Below are 21,675 nucleotides of genomic sequence, written 5' to 3' on the forward strand. Positions count from 1 at the left end.
GACTGAAAAGAAGTAAGAAATGGTGGACCTTGAAAATGACTTCAGGTTTTCTCACTGTGCAGAATATAGTCAAACACTGCTGCAGTTAAATATTTTACCCTTTGCTCTCCCTGCGTGATCTACAATAATAATCTGCATCGTGTTGATATTTACTGTGGTGTTGCTGACAATTACTTGAAAGAGAAGTTGGGGTGCTTCACTGGGCTGGAAAAAGTTTAGCTAAATCAGAAAAAAGGTCTAATTAAGCAAGTTTATTCTAGATCTATAAAAGGCTAAGTTGACTCGCACATGCATGATATATATATAAAGTTCTTGCTGGCACCAATCACATGCATGTGTTTTGATCTGTCATTGTTGATTGTGAATTTGGTTGACACTTCTATTATAGAGAAAGGGTGAATAGCGATATTAAAATATTTCTTCTAATTAATTTCCTTTCAATGTGCACGAATTCGTGCACTGGGCCACTAGCCTGTAATATCTTCATATTATTGGCCCAGAAATAACACTGTAGGAGAAAGGTTTGTTGAACTAACTGCTATTAGAAGTTAGAAAAAAAAATATTTGACCAGTTTAAGGCATATTCAAACCATTGCATATTTGTGTTTTAAACTCCTATGATTTTGTGTTGGTTGACTTCTGGCAAAATGAAACATTTTGTTCTAAGACTGAAGATGTGTATGGGTATACACACACATGCATGTACATTTGTGCACCTTAAAGAGCATCTTAGGCATCACACTATTATTTTCTGATAGATACAGATTAGTTGGAAGCACATAGTATCAATTTCTAAGCAGTAGGATCAGGAAGCAGAATCAGAGCTCAGGCATTTCGAACAGCAGCTCTGCACCCAGCCTTTGTGTTTTCTGGAAAACCTCTCTGCCTAAGTGCATACAAATCAGTTTTTAATGTTGAATCATTAATATAATTTATCAAGTGTTGGATGATAGACCCGTGGAGAGTAATTAGTAATTAGTGTTGGTGTTGTGGTTTGCTGATTCAATTCTTATCCACATTACAAAGTTGTTACCACTTCGATGACAAGGCTGACAAAATATTAAACTGTGCCTTTCTAAGGCTAATTGTTTATTTTTAACAACTCCTTGAAAATGATAATGACTGCCCAGCCGTTGTGGCTCAGTGGTTGAGCGTCCACCTAAGAACCAGGAAGTCACGGTTTAATTCCCAATCAGGGCACATGGCCAGGTTGTGGGCTCAATTCCCAGTGTGGGGCAAGCAGGAGGCAGCTGATCAACAATTCTCCCTCATCATTGATGCTACTCTTTCTCTCTCCCTCTCCCTTCTCCTCTGAAATCAATAAAAAAATATTTTTAAAAAGGAAAATGATAATGACTAACACTTATTGAGTATGTATTATGTGTCAGGACTATACAAGGTACTTTATATAAATTGTTCCATCCCATAACAAATATAGCTTATATTTGTCCCATTTTAATGAGAGGACAAAAGCATAGGTGTAGACCTCCTGCTTAACCGCTAACTTGATGAGTTGAGAATTTTAAGGAGGGTTTTTATATTTCAGGTGATTTAGGTTAAGAACAGAGAATCAATACACATCCAAAGGTACACTCTCATGATGTTCTGAGTGGCAGAAGTAACTGAATTAACCTTCATGGAAATTGTGTTAATCTCACTGTTTTAATGAATGTTTTGATTTAGTGGAAATGTTTGTGAAGAGTATCCCTACCGATTATCCAAATGAGTTCCTGGTGAGAAATGTAAACAACGTGCATCTACCCAGGAACACCCCAATTTTTCTCAACCCCAGACATTTTCCTCTGGGTTCCAAGCATGGGCATCTACCTTTCTATTTCACATCTCCACTTGGATGCCTAATTGGTGCATCAATTTTAATATAAAATATTTAAATAAAATAAAACTTTCATTTCCCTTTGAAACTAGTTCTCTCCTTTCTTTCTTCTCTCTCTCTCTCTCTCTCTCTCTCTCTCTCTCTCTCTCTCAAACATGCAATACCACAACTTAGTTACTCAATCCAGAAACTTTCAGTTATCCTTAATTCCTCTCTCTTCTTCACACTTCCACATCCAATTGCATGTCATGTAGGTCCTCATCTTATTACAAAACTATCCATTTGTCTTCCTATCTTTCCAAAACAATGTCATCCTTCTGATAAACTATGCAACAGTTGCCTACCTGGACTCCCTCATTCCCTCCGGCTCTCATCCATTCCATTTAGCTCACAACAGCCAAGGGGATCTTCTACAAATGTGAATCAAAGATTCTGGTTCAAGATAGAGGATTGAACATGTTCATTTACTTCTTTGCATTTCTAAGTCCCCTTTGCAATAAAAATTAGGGGGAGGGGGGACTCATTTGCCTCCATAAAAACAAAGAACATGGAATAGAGTCTTCAATAATAGGATTTTCAACCCATATCTGTGGACAAAAGTAGACGGAGGCATATTGGCTGGTGTAGCAAATTAGAAGAGAAAGCTAAACATTGGCAGAACTCCACACAGATTCCTGACTCAAAAGGCCAGGCATATGCAGGTGGTGGGTATGGTCATAAAGAGAGTTGTGAAAATCTGTACACAGAAGTTAACTCCCCCATTCTCTTCTCTACTCCTATGTCCACCGTGAAAATAGCTTTTATCTGCCGTGGGGGGAATAAAGTTAGTTTTTATTTAAAATTTTTAAATAAAATGTAAAATATTAGTCAATCAGTCAGGGTGTACCCCTTATAAGTTGGTATATATGGGTCCCTCCAACTAACAGCAGGACCTCGGCCTATTAAGCCTGACCTGAAGCCTATTAATGAACAAGTTCCACTCCCAGCTTTAGAACCACTTAACTCAAGATGCACCAGAAATGTGTACCACAAATAAGGTGAAAACACAGATATGTCCCATAGAGAGAAAACAAACACTGGATAGACTGCCCACTTGGGACCAGAAGGTGAAACAGGAAAGAAGCAGGAGTCTTTGATTAGCTGTAATTTAGAACCAGCATAAGAGGTCAGGTATAGAAATGAAGGTATTCGCCAACAAGGTCACATGAGACTTAGCCATTGTGGAGAACTTAGAAGAGTTGGTGAAAAAGCCAAGCAAAGCACAGATAGCATGGGGGGTAATGGGAGAGGTGTGCACTTTAGTTTTAGACCAGAGTTTTAATCACATCACTCCCTCTTACTCGCTCTGTGACCTTGGACAAGCTACTTACCTTAATCATCATGAGCCTCAGTTTCTTTACCTCTAAAACAGTGAAAATAATTCAAATTCAAGAGGTGTTATGAAGATTAAATGAGGTAAATATCATAGAGAAGCCAATATGATAACTGACCCCAGACATCCCTTAATAAATGTTCCTATTCCTTCCTTTTTCTCCCTTTTTATAAAAGATGGCTAGGGCCTGGCCGGCATGGCTCAGTGGTTGAGTGGCAACCTATGAACCAGAAGGCCATGGTTTGATTCCTGGTCAGGGCACATGCCCAGAGGGGCATGCAGGAGGCAACTGATCAATGATTCTCTCTCATCACTGATGTTTCTATCTCTCTCTCCCTTTCCCTTCCTCTCTGAAATTAATAAAAAATATATTTAAAATAAAAAGATTGCTAGGTTATTGTTAAATAACAAACTAGTGAAAATATGTCCTGCACACAAAATACACCCAAACTATGAATCAAGGTGGGCACAAAAGACCTGTGCCCAGATATTGCCAAGCAGGTTAAAAGAGGGGGGTTATAAATCAGTTGGAGATGATCTGAAGTTAGGTGATCTGAAGTCAAAGGAGGGAACTTAAAACCAGTAGAGATCAGAGACCGGGGCCTACAGGAGTAGGAAAATTTCTGGAAAGAAGCAAATCATATCCTGAGTCCACACACCTGAGACTAATACCAAGCACACAGGATTTTAGGAGGAAACTGGTGCTCCTTGCAAACCACATAGCAGAGTTAGCCCAAACCTACCTTAGATGGATCTAGTACACATCATGGAAATGATTGAGAAGAGGAAGAAGGGGAGAGCTGGGGACCATGGGATCTTAAAAATTAAGAGTTTCTCCTGGCTGGTGAGCATTAACCTATGAACCAGGAGGTCACGGTTTGATTCCCGGTCAGGGCACATGCCTGGGGTTGCGGGCTCAATCCCCAGTAGCGGGTGTGCAGGAGGCAGCCGACTGATGATATTTTCTCATCATTGATGTTTATCTCTCTCTCTCCTTCTCCCTTTCTCTCTGAAATAAATTTTTTTAAAATAAGAGTTTCATCATGGACAGGCATCTGGATGAAGTACTTGGCAGAGAATGAGAGGCATCTATAGAGACTACAAGAGCCAAGGGATGGGGATGGGGGGAGTAGGGGTCTGAGTCAACAATGCCATTGGGCCAAACTTGCATGGATCTCAGAGTCATCAGCAGAGGATGCTCAGAGAATGCACAGTGATGGGTCTAGGCCAGTGCACTCCCACGGAGCAGCAGCTGGGTAGGTATTATCATGAAAATGATCAGACAACTTATAGGGGAAAAAGAGCTACAAGTCATATTCACACCCAACTGTGATGTGAGAAAATGTATCCCCTTGCTCCATTGACATTATTATCATCATGACCTCGGATGAACTACAACGGGAAAGTGTGTCCTTGAGAGAGGTTCGGGCTTCTGTTAAGGGCAACAGCCTTTGAAGAGGCTGAGGATATAGGATTCGTGTGAACCAAGAAAGGAAGATTAAAAAGAGCACTGTGGGAAAGTCCAAGCTCACATGTCAATCAAACAACAGGAAAAAGAGGTTATGCTCAGTTTTCAAATGTCTCCTCGAAGATGGCAGGAGAATGGGGTTCAGAGGAGATGAAAGGAAGAGAGAGGCCTCCTGGTAGGCTGCTGGGACACTGGGTGTACTGTATTCCTGAGGGCCGGAGAGGAATTCTGATCTCACTGGGAAGGGTCAAGTGTGGTCTGGGCTGGTTAGTGGTGATACAGGCCCCAGCCAGGTTCTGACCATCTTTCTAAAACTGTGTTCTTACCTCAGGCTTCACATTCTTAGGGAAACCATTGCTGATCCCACAATCTGGATAAGTTCCTATCCCAGGAGAACATATGAGCTTCAAGGGAGGTCTCTGGATCCCTTAGGCAGAGCATTTAATTCTTTTTCCTCAGGGGGGCACTGATCAGAGTCTGGACCCCCAAAATGAAACAATTGTCTCTGTAGACACAAAACTGTTCCCCTTTGATGACTGAAAAAAAAGACAACTACACAGATTTTCCACAAAAGATAGCAGAGATGGGAGGCCTGTAATCACCTCTTCCCTAAGGTGGAATATTTTGAAATTTTTTTTAAATAAGAGTTTCATCATGGCCAGGCATCTGGATGAAGTACTTGGCAGAGAATGAGAGGCATCTATAGAGACTACAAGAGCCAAGGGATGGGGATGGGGGGAGTAGGGGTCTGAGTCAACAATGCCATTGGGCCAAACTTGCATGGATCTCAGAGTCATCAGCAGAGGATGCTCAGAGAATGCACAGTGATGGGTCTAGGCCAGTGCACTCCCACGGAGCAGCAGCTGGGTAGGTATTATCATGAAAATGATCAGACAACTTATAGGGGAAAAAGAGCTACAAGTCATATTCACACCCAACTGTGATGTGAGAAAATGTATCCCCTTGCTCCATTGACATTATTATCATCATGACCTCGGATGAACTACAACGGGAAAGTGTGTCCTTGAGAGAGGTTCGGGCTTCTGTTAAGGGCAACAGCCTTTGAAGAGGCTGAGGATATAGGATTCGTGTGAACCAAGAAAGGAAGATTAAAAAGAGCACTGTGGGAAAGTCCAAGCTCACATGTCAATCAAACAACAGGAAAAAGAGGTTATGCTCAGTTTTCAAATGTCTCCTCGAAGATGGCAGGAGAATGGGGTTCAGAGGAGATGAAAGGAAGAGAGAGGCCTCCTGGTAGGCTGCTGGGACACTGGGTGTACTGTATTCCTGAGGGCCGGAGAGGAATTCTGATCTCACTGGGAAGGGTCAAGTGTGGTCTGGGCTGGTTAGTGGTGATACAGGCCCCAGCCAGGTTCTGACCATCTTTCTAAAACTGTGTTCTTACCTCAGGCTTCACATTCTTAGGGAAACCATTGCTGATCCCACAATCTGGATAAGTTCCTATCCCAGGAGAACATATGAGCTTCAAGGGAGGTCTCTGGATCCCTTAGGCAGAGCATTTAATTCTTTTTCCTCAGGGGGGCACTGATCAGAGTCTGGACCCCCAAAATGAAACAATTGTCTCTGTAGACACAAAACTGTTCCCCTTTGATGACTGAAAAAAAAGACAACTACACAGATTTTCCACAAAAGATAGCAGAGATGGGAGGCCTGTAATCACCTCTTCCCTAAGGTGGAATATTTTGATTGTTAAATAATGCTGTCTGGGATATTTTTAAATTTCTCAGTTAAAATGCTTTCTTTAGTTAACTGTGCCATTCTGGAAGGACATGGCGGTGAGGTCACAAATAAGAAAGACAGACAAGTCTTCTCTGGGATTCATCAAGCGTCGAGAGGGAGTCGGCTCTAATAGGAGGCGAATATCCTGTCACTAAGTAGGTCTTGGCCCCTTCATAATTAAGGATATTAAGCAGAGTTGACGATCCAGGAACGTGTCTGGGGCTAGAGCGGTAGTTGTTTGTATGACTCAGTACATCAAACATGTCTTAGCTGGGCCCATCCAAAAGAAGAAAGGAAATACACACACATACACATGCACATGCACACACACCACACACACATCGCCCTCTCAAGAGGCCACCCACAGGCAGTGATGAATTTCCAAGACCCAAACTAACTGCCTTGGAATTCAATTAAAATGCTCTTTATTGCTCAAAGCTCGGCATGTGTGAATTGGGCGTCACTGCTTCCCAGAGTTGTTGAGAGGAAGATATTCCCAAGGACCAAGGGTGCCCAGCCAAGTCTGGAAAAGGTACAGGCTGGACATGAAAATAAAAGCAGTGTTATTCAGAAGTGGTTGCATCTCAGTCAGACTGGGATGCTCCTGGGAACGTTGGAAATATCCAAGATCTTTCAAGATGCTGGGCACGGGGATGTAGAAAGGACATCCAAGTGATAGAAAAGAGATTTCATAGAAAAATTGAAAGGTAGGAAAACTATTCACAAAAATAGTAATAGACACTAATTATTGACTTCAAACATTTAAAAGGCTCGTGATAGTTGGAAGCTGAGTTATATAGCTGAGGTTCAAGTCATGGACATCCTGGACACAGAAGATTAAGGTTAAGAGATAGCTTCAGCCTTGGGCAAAAGTGAAGAGTCAAAACATAGGAAAACAGCCAGGAGTTGTTCCTTGGAGCACACAGAAATGTGAAACCAAAAATTAAATCCAAATGATGAGGTCAGTGCCCATGGCAAAGGGGGTCCGGGACTAAGTACGGTATATTTGTAGGGTGGCTGTAAACCCCATTTCCCAGGGACAGTCGCATCTTATCCCTATTGTTGCAACTCAGTGTAGTATTTGTTTTGGAGTTTTTATTTTTAACCAAGTGTTATTGTTAATATTTGCATTAAAATAAGTTGGGGTGGATGTAAAGAACTATACTTCATACGTCCAGCTTCTCTGAAGTTCACATTTATAAATATAATGTGATGTATGGGCACCAAACATAGTCTCAACCGGTGATTATGTCTGAAAGATAATCAATAATAACCCATCTCTCCTCTCCCAATTTTTTTTTCATTTCCCCAAAAGGAGATCCTGAGAACATGATTCACATGCATGTAGCTTGTTTTGGATTTGAAGGAAAACACAAGTAGAGGAGTAGGAATGTGAAATAAGACTGGGTGTGATGTATGGGCACCAAACATAGTCTCAACCGGTGATTATGTCTGAAAGATAATCAATAATAACCCATCTCTCCTCTCCCAATTTTTTTTTTCATTTCCCCAAAAGGAGATCCTGAGAACATGATTCACATGCATGTAGCTTGTTTTGGATTTGAAGGAAAACACAAGTAGAGGAGTAGGAATGTGAAATAAGACTGGGAAAGAAGCAAATAGAGGTGCAGAACCAAGTGAGCTACCTCTGAGCAAATGACGCTTATTCAAGCTAGGCAAATCCCAGGAGTCAGTGTAAGAGGCTGGCCCCCTGATTTTCCCACGTATGGTGTGAGATAGCAGAAATGTATAGACTTTGATTAGTCATCGGTTGATGACTTCTTCCAAGGAGCATTAATTCCATAACTCTTATGCACTGCACTGCAGACATTAAACCAAGCTTTGGCTATTTAAAAACAAAACCAAAAAAACAAACTTAAAGATGTACAGGTGAGTGCTGCTGTACATCAAAGTGATAAAGGCAGCCGAACCGGTTTGGCTCAGTGGATAGAGCATCGGCCTGCGGACTCAAGGGTCCCAGGTTCGATTCCGGTCAAGGGCATGTACCTTGGTTGTGGGCACATCCCCACTGGGGGACATGCAGGAGGCAGCTGGTCAATCTCTCTCATTGATGTTTCTAACTCTCTATCCCTCTCCCTTCTTCCCTGTAAAAAATCAATAAAATATATTTTTTAAAAAGTGATAAAGGCAAAGGGTTATAGATTGGATGCTAACAGCATTTCACGTAGTCCTGCTCTTGCACTGCTCATATCCAAATGATACTCATCATCTGTATCTTATAACACTTGCTCTTGATTCTCCCTATCTTGAACCAGAACTAGCAGAAGTTAGTCTAGGTTGTTTGCCTGGACTGAGATGACTGAACTCCTGGTTATACCTTGGATGTGGCTGTTGTAGTGTACAGGCATGGTATCCCCTGGACATGGACGCCAATCAGTATCCCAGTGAATCCCTCAACTTTCAGGTATTACCCTCCCTGGCTCCCTTATGTAGTAACAACCCTTATGATAATCAGGGTCCGTTATCTCTGGCAGGATAGTGGCTTATTATTTGCTTGTTGGTCTTTTGAGGAACCCAAAACAACCAAATGAGAGTTGTGATTTTAGGATTGGTGAAATGCTTCCTGTGGCCCTTGGAGTAGCGCCCACTCCATGGAAACTAGAAGCTTTAGGCTAGTGGCGTCAGGGAACACAAATTACCCAAATGCATGAGTAGGAGGGATGGTGAGAGGAGCCACTTCTACTGAGACCCTTTGGTTTCCAGACCTATACCTATAAGGTCCTCAGCAACATAAAATGACCGTTGGTTCAACATATATATGACATCTCAAAGGACAATACCCAACTCTGATGCCTTTAGGAAAAAGTTCCAGTATTTTATCAGGCCAGTAGCTTCTGAGTCATACAGATTATGATAGGCTTAATGAGTCCCTGTGTGGGTCTTGATCAAAGTCAGAGTCCAAGTTTGACCTGAGATCATCAAACTAGAGTGGCCCTTGGCTCTGTCTGCATGTGGCCTATACCAGCTGAGAAATTTTTTTAAAAGGATTGTAAAAACAAAAACAAAGATGAACATGTGACAAGAGGCCATATGTGCCCCAAAGTTTAAAATATTTACTTTCTAGCTCTTTACACACACACACACACACACACACACAAATTGCCAGCCTCTAAACTGGACCATTGATCGCTAATTTTGGTTTAAGAAAAAGGCAGCAAAATACTCATTTCTACTAAATAAAATTTCATTTGGAACCCAATTCAATTATAAAACAAAGAGGTAGAAACTGCTTTTGTGGAAGGGATAACAGATTTTAAGTGGTTGGCTTAGAACCCGGTTCCCTCAGCTTCCCTCTCATTCTCCTAAAGCCCAAGTCCCTCTGTAGAACCTTTGGGCTCAACAGAACACGGTTGAACACATTGAATTTAGAAGTGCTAACTCATCCAGTGTTCATATTCTGATATTGTTTTTCATATTGGCCAAGGCTGCTAAAGAACTCTCTGGCCTCCCAAGAGATGAATTTTGTTCAGTAGTATACAGTCCAGTAATTATTAACATGTCCCCAGGGCATGACAACCAGAGAGCTCCAACAAAGTCACAGAGCTGTGAGCAAAGCAATTCAATCTTTGCCCTCTCCCCCCGCCCCACAAAAGCTTCTACTAGCTTCCTAAAAGTGTCCATTTCACCCCTAAAATCGGCCTTCCTGATGCTGAAACTAACCCCCAGGTGGGAATGCGAACCCCTTGTCAGAGGCAGGGTGGGCTTTGGGCTAGTCTTTTCAGTTTGAGGAGGTTTCTTTTTGAATATGAGAAATACGGTTGTGCTTATGCTTTCCTGAAGAATTTGAAAACACAGAAATGAAGTCAAATGGGCAGTTCTTCCTGGACTGTGTTAACATTTCATTCCTTGCCAAAACCAGAGACAAACACCAATTCCCCGTTTAGCTGGGACCCTCCTTTTTCATTCTCAGGGGACACGTTGTGTAACCTCGGAGAGTTATACAAAGGCTTGGTTCACCGTCTTTCTGGCATATTGTTTATAGAATGTGCCTCCGAGGTAATGGCCTATATCTCAAAGCCATCATATGCCCAATGAGCCAAAGCCTCTTCTTTCCTGAAATCCAGAAGGGAATGGGGTGGAACTGGTCCTTCCTTCCCAGGACTATGCCACATCCTGGAGGTTCTAAAGCTCTCCCAAGATTCCTTAAATTCCCAAGGGACTTGCCTTTTCATGGCTACCCCTGGCTCTGATATCCTACCTCTATTAAACTCCCATTCGTCTACTCTACTCCAGGGCGTTGTCAAAAACAATAAGGCAATAAGCTTGCAAATAGCGCAGCCAAACATGGATTTCTCCTTTCACTTCGCAGTATTTGCTTTATGCGTTTTGAGGCTCTGCAGTTGTGTGCATGCATATTTAGGACTTTTATATTTTCATTACCTTGTTTTTTTTTATTCCTGATAATACTTCTTGCTCTGAATTATTTTTATATTCATAGTTATTTTCACTCTTTTTTGTTAATGTCTGCATGGTATATCTTTCCCCCCACCTCTTTATTTTCAACAATTGACATCATTATGCTTAAATTGGGGCCTCATAGACAGCAATGACTTGTTTGTTGTCCATTCTGACAATCTCTGTATTTTAATTGGTATGTTTAGAAAAATCACATCTAATATGATATCCATGTGGTCGGAATTAAATCACTTGCCTTTTCATGGCTCCCCCTGGCTCTGATATCCTACCTCTATTAAACTCCCATTCGTCTACTCTACTCCAGGGCATTGTCAAAAACAATAAGGCAATAAGCTTGCAAATAGTGCAGCCAAACATGGATTTCTCCTTTCAATTCGCAGTATTTGCTTTATGCATTTTGAGGCTCTGCGGTTGTGTGCATACATATTTAGGACTTTTATATTTTCATTACCTTGTTGTTGTTTTTATTCCTGATAATACTTCTTGCTCTGAATTATTTTTATATTCATAGTTATTTCACTCTTTTTTGTTAATGTCTGCATGGTATATCTTTCCCCCCACCTCTTTATTTTCAACAATTGACATCATTATGCTTAAATTGGGGCCTCATAGACAGCAATGACTTGTTTGTTGTCCATTCTGACAATCTCTGTATTTTAATTGGTATGTTTAGAAAAATCACATCTAATATGATATCCATGTGGTCGGAATTAAATCTACTATCTTGCTGGTTCTTTTCTATTTAGTTTATCTGGTTTATTTTTCTTTCTGCTTCCCTGTTTTTATGGCTTATCTTGGGTCTATTGAGTTTTGTAATGATTTGATTTTATCTCCTCTCGGCTTATTATTTCTACCTTTTCACTTAATTTTTTTGTGTGTGGTTACTCTAGGGTTTACAGTATACCACTTGCATTAGAGTTTACAAAAATGTCAGTTTATGTGTAGCTTAAAGTATATAGACTATTCTATATTCTTTCCTTTCATTTTTGCTCTATTGATGTCATAATTTAACTTTTACATTTGCTATAAACATAATACATTGCTTCTATTTTTGGTTTAGATAGTTAACTTGAGAGCAATTAAATCTTAGAAAAAATAAATTTCATTTTCACTTCATTTATTTTATTTTCAGAGCTCTTCATTTCTTTGTGTTGATCCAAGTTTCTGTCTCATATCGTATTTCTTCTGTCTGCAGAAAAATTTCCTGAACATTTTTTTTGTAGAGTAAGTCTGTTGGCAATGAATTCTCTGTTTTTGTTTGTCTATTTAAGTCTTTGTATCTATTTGAAGTCATGGTTCTGACAAGTAGTCTGTTGTAATGTTTATCTTTTTTTAAATCTTTATATAATGTGTGTATTTGCCTTTGGCTATCTTCAAGATTTTCTCTTTGTTCAGTGGATTGAATATGATATGAAAAACTACGGGTGTGTGTGTGTGTGTGTGTGTGTGTGTGTGTGTGTTTAGTACTTATCCTGTTTGGGTAATTCTGAGCTTCTTGGGTTTTTGGTTTGGTGTCTGTTATTCATTTTTGAGTGTTATAATTAGAAATGCTGGGTTTGATGTTGCTGTGTTCACTCTCAGTGCACCACAGGCTTAAAGACTTCCAATTCCCCTAGTGATACTTTATTTAGGGTGTGAGCTAGTTTGCAAAAGGGTTTATCTCATTGCCTGCTCTCCCATTCGTTTTGCACCATGCCTCAGAAAAGATCTCCTCTCTTGTGTTCCTCTTCTATCCTTCTCCCAGCAGAATTCCATTATCACTTGTCACTTGACACTGGTTAACCTGGTGAGGGATGTTCTCCGTATTTCTGATGAAGCCTCAGTCTTTGACACCATACCCCAGGGTCTCAGAGCTGTGACTTCCTCCTCCTCCAGCTAGAGCCTGTACCCTATGTTATTCCTGTTTTGGCTTCCGCCGTAGTTTTCTTTCTTTCCCTTCCCCATCGCCGTGGATTTTCACCGGTGTCCTAATGGCCATGACCTTTGTTGTCCTTCATCCCACAGAGTTAGGCTTTTGCTCAGTAGTGAAAGAGGAGAGAAGGGTCTCCATAGAGTGTAGTGACCCTCCATCATTGGCTGCTCTTCCCTGCCCCCACCTCTGTACGTGAAGGAACACTTTCTCAGGACTCTCTTCCATCTTTTCTATGAGCACCAAGTAGAATTCATGAAAAGAAACCCTGAAGAAAATGCAGCATCCCCCAGTTTCTGCAGCTCTACAGGGGTCCAATTGCATCTTCCCTAGGTAAGTCGGCACTAGCATCCATCTAGCACTGCTGACCTATGTCTCCCGTTACAATTTGGACCAGTTGGTGGTCCAGAAATGTCAGTGCTTCTGTAGTGTCAAGAAAAGTAATGGATGTATCTGGCTTTTTTTATGGTTAAGAGTGATTTTTTTAAATATATTTTATTGATATTTTACAGAGAGGAAGGGAGAGAGAGAGAGAGTTAGAAACATTGATGAGAGAGAAACATCGATCAGCTGCCTCCTGCACACCTCCCACTGGGGATATGCCCGCAACCAAGTTACATGCCCTTGACCGGAATCGAACCTGGGAACTTTCAGTCCGCAGGCTGACGCTCTATCCACTGAGCTAAACCGGTTTCGGCTAAGAGTGATTTTTCTTTCAGCTCTCTAAATCCTCCAGTAAATACCTGAAGTCAAGTACTTTTCATGTCTACCTATAAATTAATTCTTTGAGGTTTAAGATAGTTCCCCCATGTTACAGTTACAGAAATGGGTGCAGAATAGACCCGTGTATTGATAGGCTGGTGTGGGGTGGGGGGGTGTAAGGAAGCAGAGGGCAGAGCAGAGGCAGGGTGGAAACTTCCAGTGTGCTGTGCCCAATTCTTCGCTGTAGGTCCACTTAGCTGAGGAGAAAGGATGAGGATGAGGGTGATAGTGATGGTGATGAGTAATGATAATGATATCAAATAAGCTATTGAGGTATTAAATTATGTCTTATTTTCTGCATTCTTAAATTCTCTACCATAGTTTTGCTTTTTCCCTTTTTGGGCAATGGTATTCAATGCCTTAAGGACAGAATGCCAATTTTTAAATCATCATATTTGGGGCCTTTGAATTTTGTAAGCCAGGGACAAAGATAAGGGAAAGATTTGGAGTAAGCAAAACCAATTTTGTCTATTCCTGAAATGAGATCAAATTGGCCTGGGCTGGGGGAAGGAAGCTGACTCAGAAGGGGGAGCAGGAGAACTGAGATGCAGGTATTCAGAGAAATGGGCCCTGTCCCTCGCTTCACTCAGTCAAGCTTTCAACCTGGCCTAGAGGCGGACAGAAACTCCAAGTGTCTTTGTGATTTCAACACTGAGACAGCTGGTTCCTCCCTTTCTGGGTGGGGTCTGAAAAAGCAGCGGGGGCCTTATGGTACCCCTCCTTCCCCACATCTGAGCAAGGCCCAGGAGAAGTAGAATAGGAATGGCACAACGCCTCTAGACCCATTGGATTGAGGCAGATTCCCAGAGTTCCCATACACCCCGTGGGAACCTGGAAGCAGTGCAACAGTTTCCTATGCTCCCTAGGGAACCACCAAGCAAGGCTCTTAGACGCATCCAGTGCATTTCCCTGGTTGAGAGCAATTCAGGACAGCAGCTCAGTTTCTCCCGAGTCCCCAAGGGTGGCAAGGAAGCAGATGACATAGAGGACTTGAAGCGGTCTTTGAAATGACATAGCAGTGACCTGCTTCGACTCAGGACTGAAGGCCAGTCCCAATTATATCCTTCTAGGTCAGTGGTTCTCAACCTTCCTAATGCCGCCACCCTTTAATACAGTTCCTCATGTTGTGGTGACCCCCAACCATAAAATTATTTTTGTTGCTACTTCATAACTGTAATTTTTCTACTGTTATGAATCGTAATGCAAATATCTGATATGCAGGATGTATTTAGGCAACCCCTGTGAAAGGGTCGTTTGACCCCCAGGTTGAGAACGGCTGTTCTAGGTGGATACCAGTGTAGACAGTTAATGACCTAGGATTAATAAGGTATCCCTTCAACACTGTTCAAAGGCACCACACAAGTCCCTAGAAGGAAGATGCACCCTGAAGAAAAGGAAGTTGGATAGCAACTGAATTGACTTGATTTTTTGTCTGTCAAGTGGTGGACTATGTACTCTTGTGAGAAATTGAATCATATAAAAGTAAGTAAGTTACAGTTCTTGCCAAGTGGTTCTTTCCATCAAAATTCCTACCTGTTAAATTTTCAATAGCATTTTTATTGCACTTCAACTATATTTCAGGTGTTTAGCTAAGCACGTTATATCTATATTCTCCTATTTAATCCTCTCAACAAGTCTGTAGGGTAGAGCCTATTATCGTGTGCATTTCAAAGATGAAGAGACTGTGGCTTAGTGAAATTAAATGAGTTGCCCAAGATTTCATAGCTAGTAAGTGGCAGGGATGGAACTCAACATAGGTCTTTACAAGCACAGAGCCCATAGTTTTATCCACTAGAACTTAATAACTACACAGTGCTGGAGGTAGGCTTTCTTTTCTTTCTGCAGTCGCAGGGGTCCTCAAACTACAGCCCGCGGGCCACATGCGGCCCGCCGAAAACATTTATCCGGCCCACCGGGTGTTTTTGCCGCCGCTGCCTGTTGCTTAGCAGCCGACTAGTTTTTTTTTAAACTATAGTCCAGCCCTCCAACAGTCTGAGGGACAGTGAACTGGCCCCCTGTTTAAAAAGTTTGAGAACCCCTGGTCTAGAGTATAAAACTGTGTTTCCCAAGATACTGTATTTCCTTCTATTACATTACTCTCACATCTCTGGTTTGCTTGGAAACAAAATTATCACTTCAAATAATATCCTTTTGGATAAAACTAGTGAGTTATATCCCTGGCCGGGTAGCTCAGGTGCTTAGAGCAACATCCTGATACACCAAGGTTGCAGGTTGTGTGTTTCAGGGAACATAAAAGAAGCAACCAAATGAGTGGAACAACAAATCAATGTTTCTCTCTTTCTCCCTCCCTTTCTCTCTCTCTCGGAAATCAACATATAAAAATTTTAAAAATTATTGAGTTATAAACAAATGCCTTACAGGAATTTAAAATACTATATTAATTGAGTATCATAGCTAAAACAGAAATTTAGATCATATAGCTCTCTAAACCAGTAGCATCAGCAGCATCTGGAGATGGGTAGAAATGCAAATATCCTGACCTAACTCCTGACCTACTCAGTCACAAGCTCTAGAAATGAAAGCCTTCAATCTCTGTGTCAACAAGCTCTCCAACTGATTCTGGTGAACAATAAACTTTGAGAACCACGTTTCTAGCTCAATGTTGTGCATACAACATTGGAGACCTACTGTGCATCAGAATCATTATGTGTCAAGGAATAAACTTGGAAAGATTGGTAGGTGCCAGATCAAGTTAAAGGATTTGAGCATTAACCTGTACCTACGGTTGAGGTAGAGGGTAGGGCTTTAAGCAGAGAAAGGCATAATCTTGAATGACATTTAATTATTCATTAAGTGTACTTATCTGTTCATTCATCCACCAAATATTGATTGAGCAGTTGTAAGGCTCTAAGTAATGAATCTGAGATATCACTCTGTCTAGGTTTGGGTGGACAATAATAACCACATGGGAGGCTAATAAAAAGGCTGTTACAGCCCTAGCTGGTTTTGCTCAGTGGATAGAGCATCGGCCTGCCGGTCAAGAGGACATTCCTGGGTTGCAGGCTTGATCCCCAGTAGGGGGCATGCAGGGGGCAGCCAATCAATGATTCTCTCTCATCATTGATGTCTCTCTCTCTCTCTCTCTCTCTCTCTTTCTCTCATTTCCTCTCTGAAATCAATAAAAATATACTTTTTAAAAAGGGTATTATAATAGGTCCTTGGAAGATGACATGAGCCTGAAGGACATGGCAGTGGGGGAATGAGCTGACTCGGAGATTCTTGGAACACTACATGCATTTCTATAAAACTCCATTGGTACCCAAGTTTGTATCAGAAGGTGGAATGGGACTAAAATGACTCCTAAATCACCAATTTAGACAAATGGAAAGAGTATGGTGGCACCATTAGCTAGATTGGAAATACAGAAGGAGAAGCACATGCGATGATGGGGTGACCAAATACAGTACTACGTGGTATGGGAGTTTCACCACCCAATAGCAATGGCATCATCTGTGATGGGGCCACATAGTGACTTGAGTCAGGGCAGGTAAATTAAATCCATTGAAAATATTTTTAATGCCTAGAAAAAATTTCGTCTACATTAAACTGAAATCCTGACTGTAGCTTCTACTCACTGGTCTTATTTTGACTAGCATCTCAGAACAAATTTAGTTTGGAGATTTCCCTTCGCTGAATTCCCAAAGAAATGTGTGTAACGTGTTTATATATCTAATCCTGTTGACTTCCATGATCATTTGTCTTCATTTCTGAGAGTGCAATTTGGCAATGATTCTTTACACCCTAATTGTTCCCATTTCCATTTAGTTCTTGACAGTCCTAATGATTAAAAAGCAAACATTTGCATGTATCAATAAAGCTTGCAGCTCAGAAACTCTAGAGCCCCCCTTTTTTGAGTCATCACCCCCTTCTGTAGCCATTTTGTAAACATGTCATTTTATCAGGCTTAAAATTAAGAAACAAACACACAAGCAAAATCTTTATGCTGGCCCTCATTGAACTGTAGGCTGTTTCTTCATCCTTTGGCTCGCTAACATACATTTCTCTTAGGTTTATATTCATACCCAAAGGTCTGCGTCTTACTGACTCAAGAATATCATGACCACAAAACTTTCTTACAAAACAGCATAGAGTGGACCCCAAGGCATCAATTATCCTTCTATCCCTCACATCATTTTTACTGTCCTCGTCCTCTCTCAGCAAGAGTGAAATCAACAGTTAAAGGTCTGCCCTTCACTTTGTCCCAGATGTATGGATTGTTCTTAAGTTTAAAAGGCAATTTTTGCTGTCTCATTGCTTTGGGAAGGCTATTGATATTATTCAATAGCATACACATCGGAAAATCACCTGATTCCTAGTGCATTTTCTTCTCTTTAAAACCAATATTCTTCTCTGATTTTAATATTGCTACATTTTCATCATGGAAGAGAATTTGCAAATGGAAAGAAAGTATAAAGGAAAATATCAAGATTGGCCATAATCCTCCCCTTCCTCCCCCCCTCCACACACAGAATTAGCCAGTACATTTTAGTACATTTTCTTCCTGAATTTCTTCTGTGCATGTATTTTTACAGTTATGACCAGATAACTTTTTATTTCCTACTATTTTTTTTTTACCTTACATGACTTCCAGATCATCTCACTTGCTTCAGCCAACAATTTACTTTTTAAAAAATCCTCACCTGAGGACATGTTTAGAGAGAGGAAGGGAGAGAGAGAAACATTCATTAGTTGCCTTCTGAAAGCTCCCCAACTGGGGATCATTCCTGCAACCCAGGCATCTGCCCCGACTGGGAATTGAACTCAGAACAATGTCCTACCAATTGAGCCACTCAGGCTGGGCAACATTTACATTTTAAATGAGGCCCACACCAGCTTGCTTCCTTGTAACCACCTCCAAATAAGAAATACATTTTTTTTAGTAAATATTTAATCACATTATGATTATATTTTCATTACTCTAGGAATAGGTTTTTATATATAAAATAAACAGACTGAATTGCTTGGCTAATGTATTTCTATCTCCAGCTTGAGATTTTCTCCTATTACAGTGTTATAGGTGCAATCACACACACGCACACACACACACACACACACACACACACACACACACCATCATGCATTTTTGTCCTGGGACTTTGGACTGTTTGAATGCAACTGCTGTTTTTAAGCTGACTCCAACCAGTTGCCTTATCCTATATAATAAAAGGCTAATATGCAAATTGTCCCCTGGACCGGGAATTTGACATGGAGTTCAACCAGGAGTTTGACCTGGAGGTGGGGCTGGCTGGCCAACTACCCACAGCCCCTCCCCCCACTCCGGCCAATAGCCTGCAGCCCCTCCTCCCTGCCGGCCTGCCCCGATCAGCCCCAATTGGGGCTGGCCGGCAGAAACCCTGCTGAAACCCACCCGTGCATGGAAGTTCCAAAAGCCTTATCACATAAGCAGATTAATTTTAATAGGGCATATTGGCACATATTGTTATTATGCAAATACATTTTAAATCACCACTTTAGAAGGCAACAATCTAATTTTCTTCTCCCTACCCTTCTTTTTAATTTTCTCCATGCTGGAAACAAATGAGCTAATATTGAATATATGAAGGAATCAGAAAGAATAGGAAACTAGAACCAGGCCTTTTAAACCTTCCAATTAGAAGAACCAAACTATGGGACCAAAAATAAGCCAATAATACAATTAACATAAAGTAGCTAAAGACTTAACAGTGATGGGAGAGCTGTAAGTTATATCCCACAGAAAAGCTGCTATTTATTCCTTAAGGCTTGTCAAAGTTAGTGAATTAGGGATACCAGTTGAACACTGCTGGGATTCAGATTCCTTATTATTTAAATGTATATATATTTGTATTTAATGCAAGTACATATGTAATAAAAATGCCTCTATCCAGCAATAAAATATCCTGCTATGGAAAGTACTCAAACAGGGGCTATGCCATCTGGTTGGGAATGCCCTGGAGAGGAAGCAAATACTCTGTGAAGATTATTCAAGCCTGGCTGGTGTGGCTCAGTTGGTTGAGTGTCATCCCATGCACCAGGAAATCACAGGTTCGATTCCTGGTCAGGGCACAGGGGCTGTGGACTTGATCCCCAGTAGCAGGCATGCCAGAGACAGCTGATCAATGTTTCTCTTTCATGGATGTTTCTCTCTCTCTTCCTCTCCCTTCCTCTCTCTGAAATCAATGAAAACATATTTTTAAAAAATAGCTTGAAAAAAAAAAGATTACTCAAGGCCAAAAACGTCTCTGAAATTTCTTCCAACCCTATGATGTGTAAATCACGCATCTGTGAGCAAACAACCGTCTATGCCAGTTTTTATCTTATCACGCCATCAGCCAACTGACCCTAGTGCTGCCAGCCCCTGCACCGTTAAACTTCTACATCATGGACCTGCAAACTAGAGCTTACATGTCGAATCTTGCTGGCCACATCTTTTGGTACAGCCATTGGCTAAGAATGGTTTTTACATTTTCAGATAATCAGAGGAAAACCAAAAGAAGAAGACCATGTTGTGGCATGTGAAAAGTATATGAAATTTAATGCCCGGTGCTCTTAAGTAAAGTTTCATTGGAACACAGCCTAGCTCACTTGTTTATGTGTTGCTTATGGCTGCTCTTGTGTTACAACAGAAAAGTCAGATAGTTGTGACGGATACTTGATAGTCTGCAAAGCTGAAAATATTTATTATCTAGGCCTTCACAGAAAATGTTTGCTGCCCCCTTCTTTAGAATGTAAACTTCTGAGATCAAGGGCTGTGATCTTTGCTGTTTATCTCTGTAGCCCCAATAGTTGGCACAAAATGGTTTCTGTGTTGTAATCGTTGAATGAATAAATGAATGAAGGATGACTATTCAGAATTAATAAAAAATCATCAGATCTGCTTATAAATAATTTCTTCTTCTAGAGACCAACAGATATCTCCATCCTTTCTCCCTCTTCTCCCCTCCCCCCACCTCAAATAGAGGTACATTCTATGTGAATAAGAGACTCAACTAGGACTAATAATGAGGCATAATGTAATTTCATGACATAATGTTTATCTTCTGCTCTGATTGGTCATACCTGACCAGTCATTAACAATTTTGGAAACCACCCTTGGATAAACTACAGGTTTGTCCTTAAAAACTTACGACTTATCCAGACTTTGCTAAATTCCCCAAATACCTTGAGAAACTGTCTTTTCTTGTCTTACTTAGTTGGCAAATTTAATGCTCCCTGGAGGAATAATTGTGGGGAATTATTCTCTCCTGTCAACACAGAGAAAAAGCCAGCTCAGCAATTCAATGACATTTGCTGCAGGTTAGATGAATGTCAACACCTTGCTCCTCCTTCCACACAAAGAGAACACTAATACACTAAACACACACACACACACACACACACACACACACACACACACACACGCAACACCTCTCCACCATTTCATCAGCAACATTTTGGAAACCCATTTGAGAATGTTAACGTGGGTGAAAGATGCCCATGCTGATTCTCATTCCCTCATCCCACTTTTTAAAAACGATTAGCCGCCCAGCACTGATGAACCAGCTGCCACTTCTCTTAGCAGAACGTTCCCAAGTCGCCTCCCTGATCTGAAGCTGTCAGGAGAAAGGCTGCAGACTTGCATTTCCCTCCTACAGCTCTGTGCCCTAATCAGAGCAATAAATAAGGTTCCCTCCAGGGAGAAGTAGGCAGGAGAAAAAAAAATCTCTTCTGATCCAATAAGTCCCACGGTGTCGCTGTAAGACTGAAATTCCAATTCACGTAGGACAGAGGGAGAACCTGGGCACACAGACAGAAGAGGTCCCAGAACCAGCCAGTGGGGAGAGGAGGAAGGGGGGCCTTTCTGCTCCCAATCACAAGGCCAGAGCAGAGAGTAGATGGGATGCCCTCATGACTAGAATTATAAAAATCTCAAAAATCATTTAGGTCACAATTTAGCTTTTGGAACGGGCCCACATTTTTATTGATGTGTTTGTTTCAAATTCAACGTATTTTTATTTTGAAGAAGAAAATATGGCTAATAAAGTTATTCTACAGTTATTATATGATTATTATGGGTAATGTTACCCATGGAGAATAGTACAAAGAAAAAAGTTCCTATGTCACCGTGTCTTCCACCAAGAGGCAGCCATCATTATTAGGAGAATATTATGTTA

The 21,675-nt window shown here is 41.1% G+C and overlaps 1 protein-coding gene and 1 long non-coding RNA gene across 2 annotated transcripts in view; one reads left to right on the forward strand and one right to left on the reverse strand.

Moving 5' to 3' along the window:
• Positions 1–20,234, forward strand: part of LOC106727179 — a 20,814-nt gene extending 580 nt beyond the window's left edge. Inside the window, exons 2-3 of the long non-coding RNA XR_001363345.1 lie at positions 9,706–9,711; positions 20,222–20,234. This is a non-coding gene — a long non-coding RNA (uncharacterized LOC106727179). The remainder of the gene's footprint in view (positions 1–9,705; positions 9,712–20,221) is intronic.
• Positions 1–21,675, reverse strand: part of ANKFN1 (ankyrin-repeat and fibronectin type III domain containing 1) — a 450,804-nt gene that overhangs the window by 411,952 nt on the left and 17,177 nt on the right. The window lies entirely within an intron of this gene.

The sequence above is a fragment of the Myotis brandtii genome, unplaced genomic scaffold (assembly GCF_000412655.1).
Source record: "Myotis brandtii unplaced genomic scaffold, ASM41265v1 scaffold383, whole genome shotgun sequence".
In the NCBI taxonomy this organism is placed as follows: domain Eukaryota; kingdom Metazoa; phylum Chordata; class Mammalia; order Chiroptera; family Vespertilionidae; genus Myotis; species Myotis brandtii.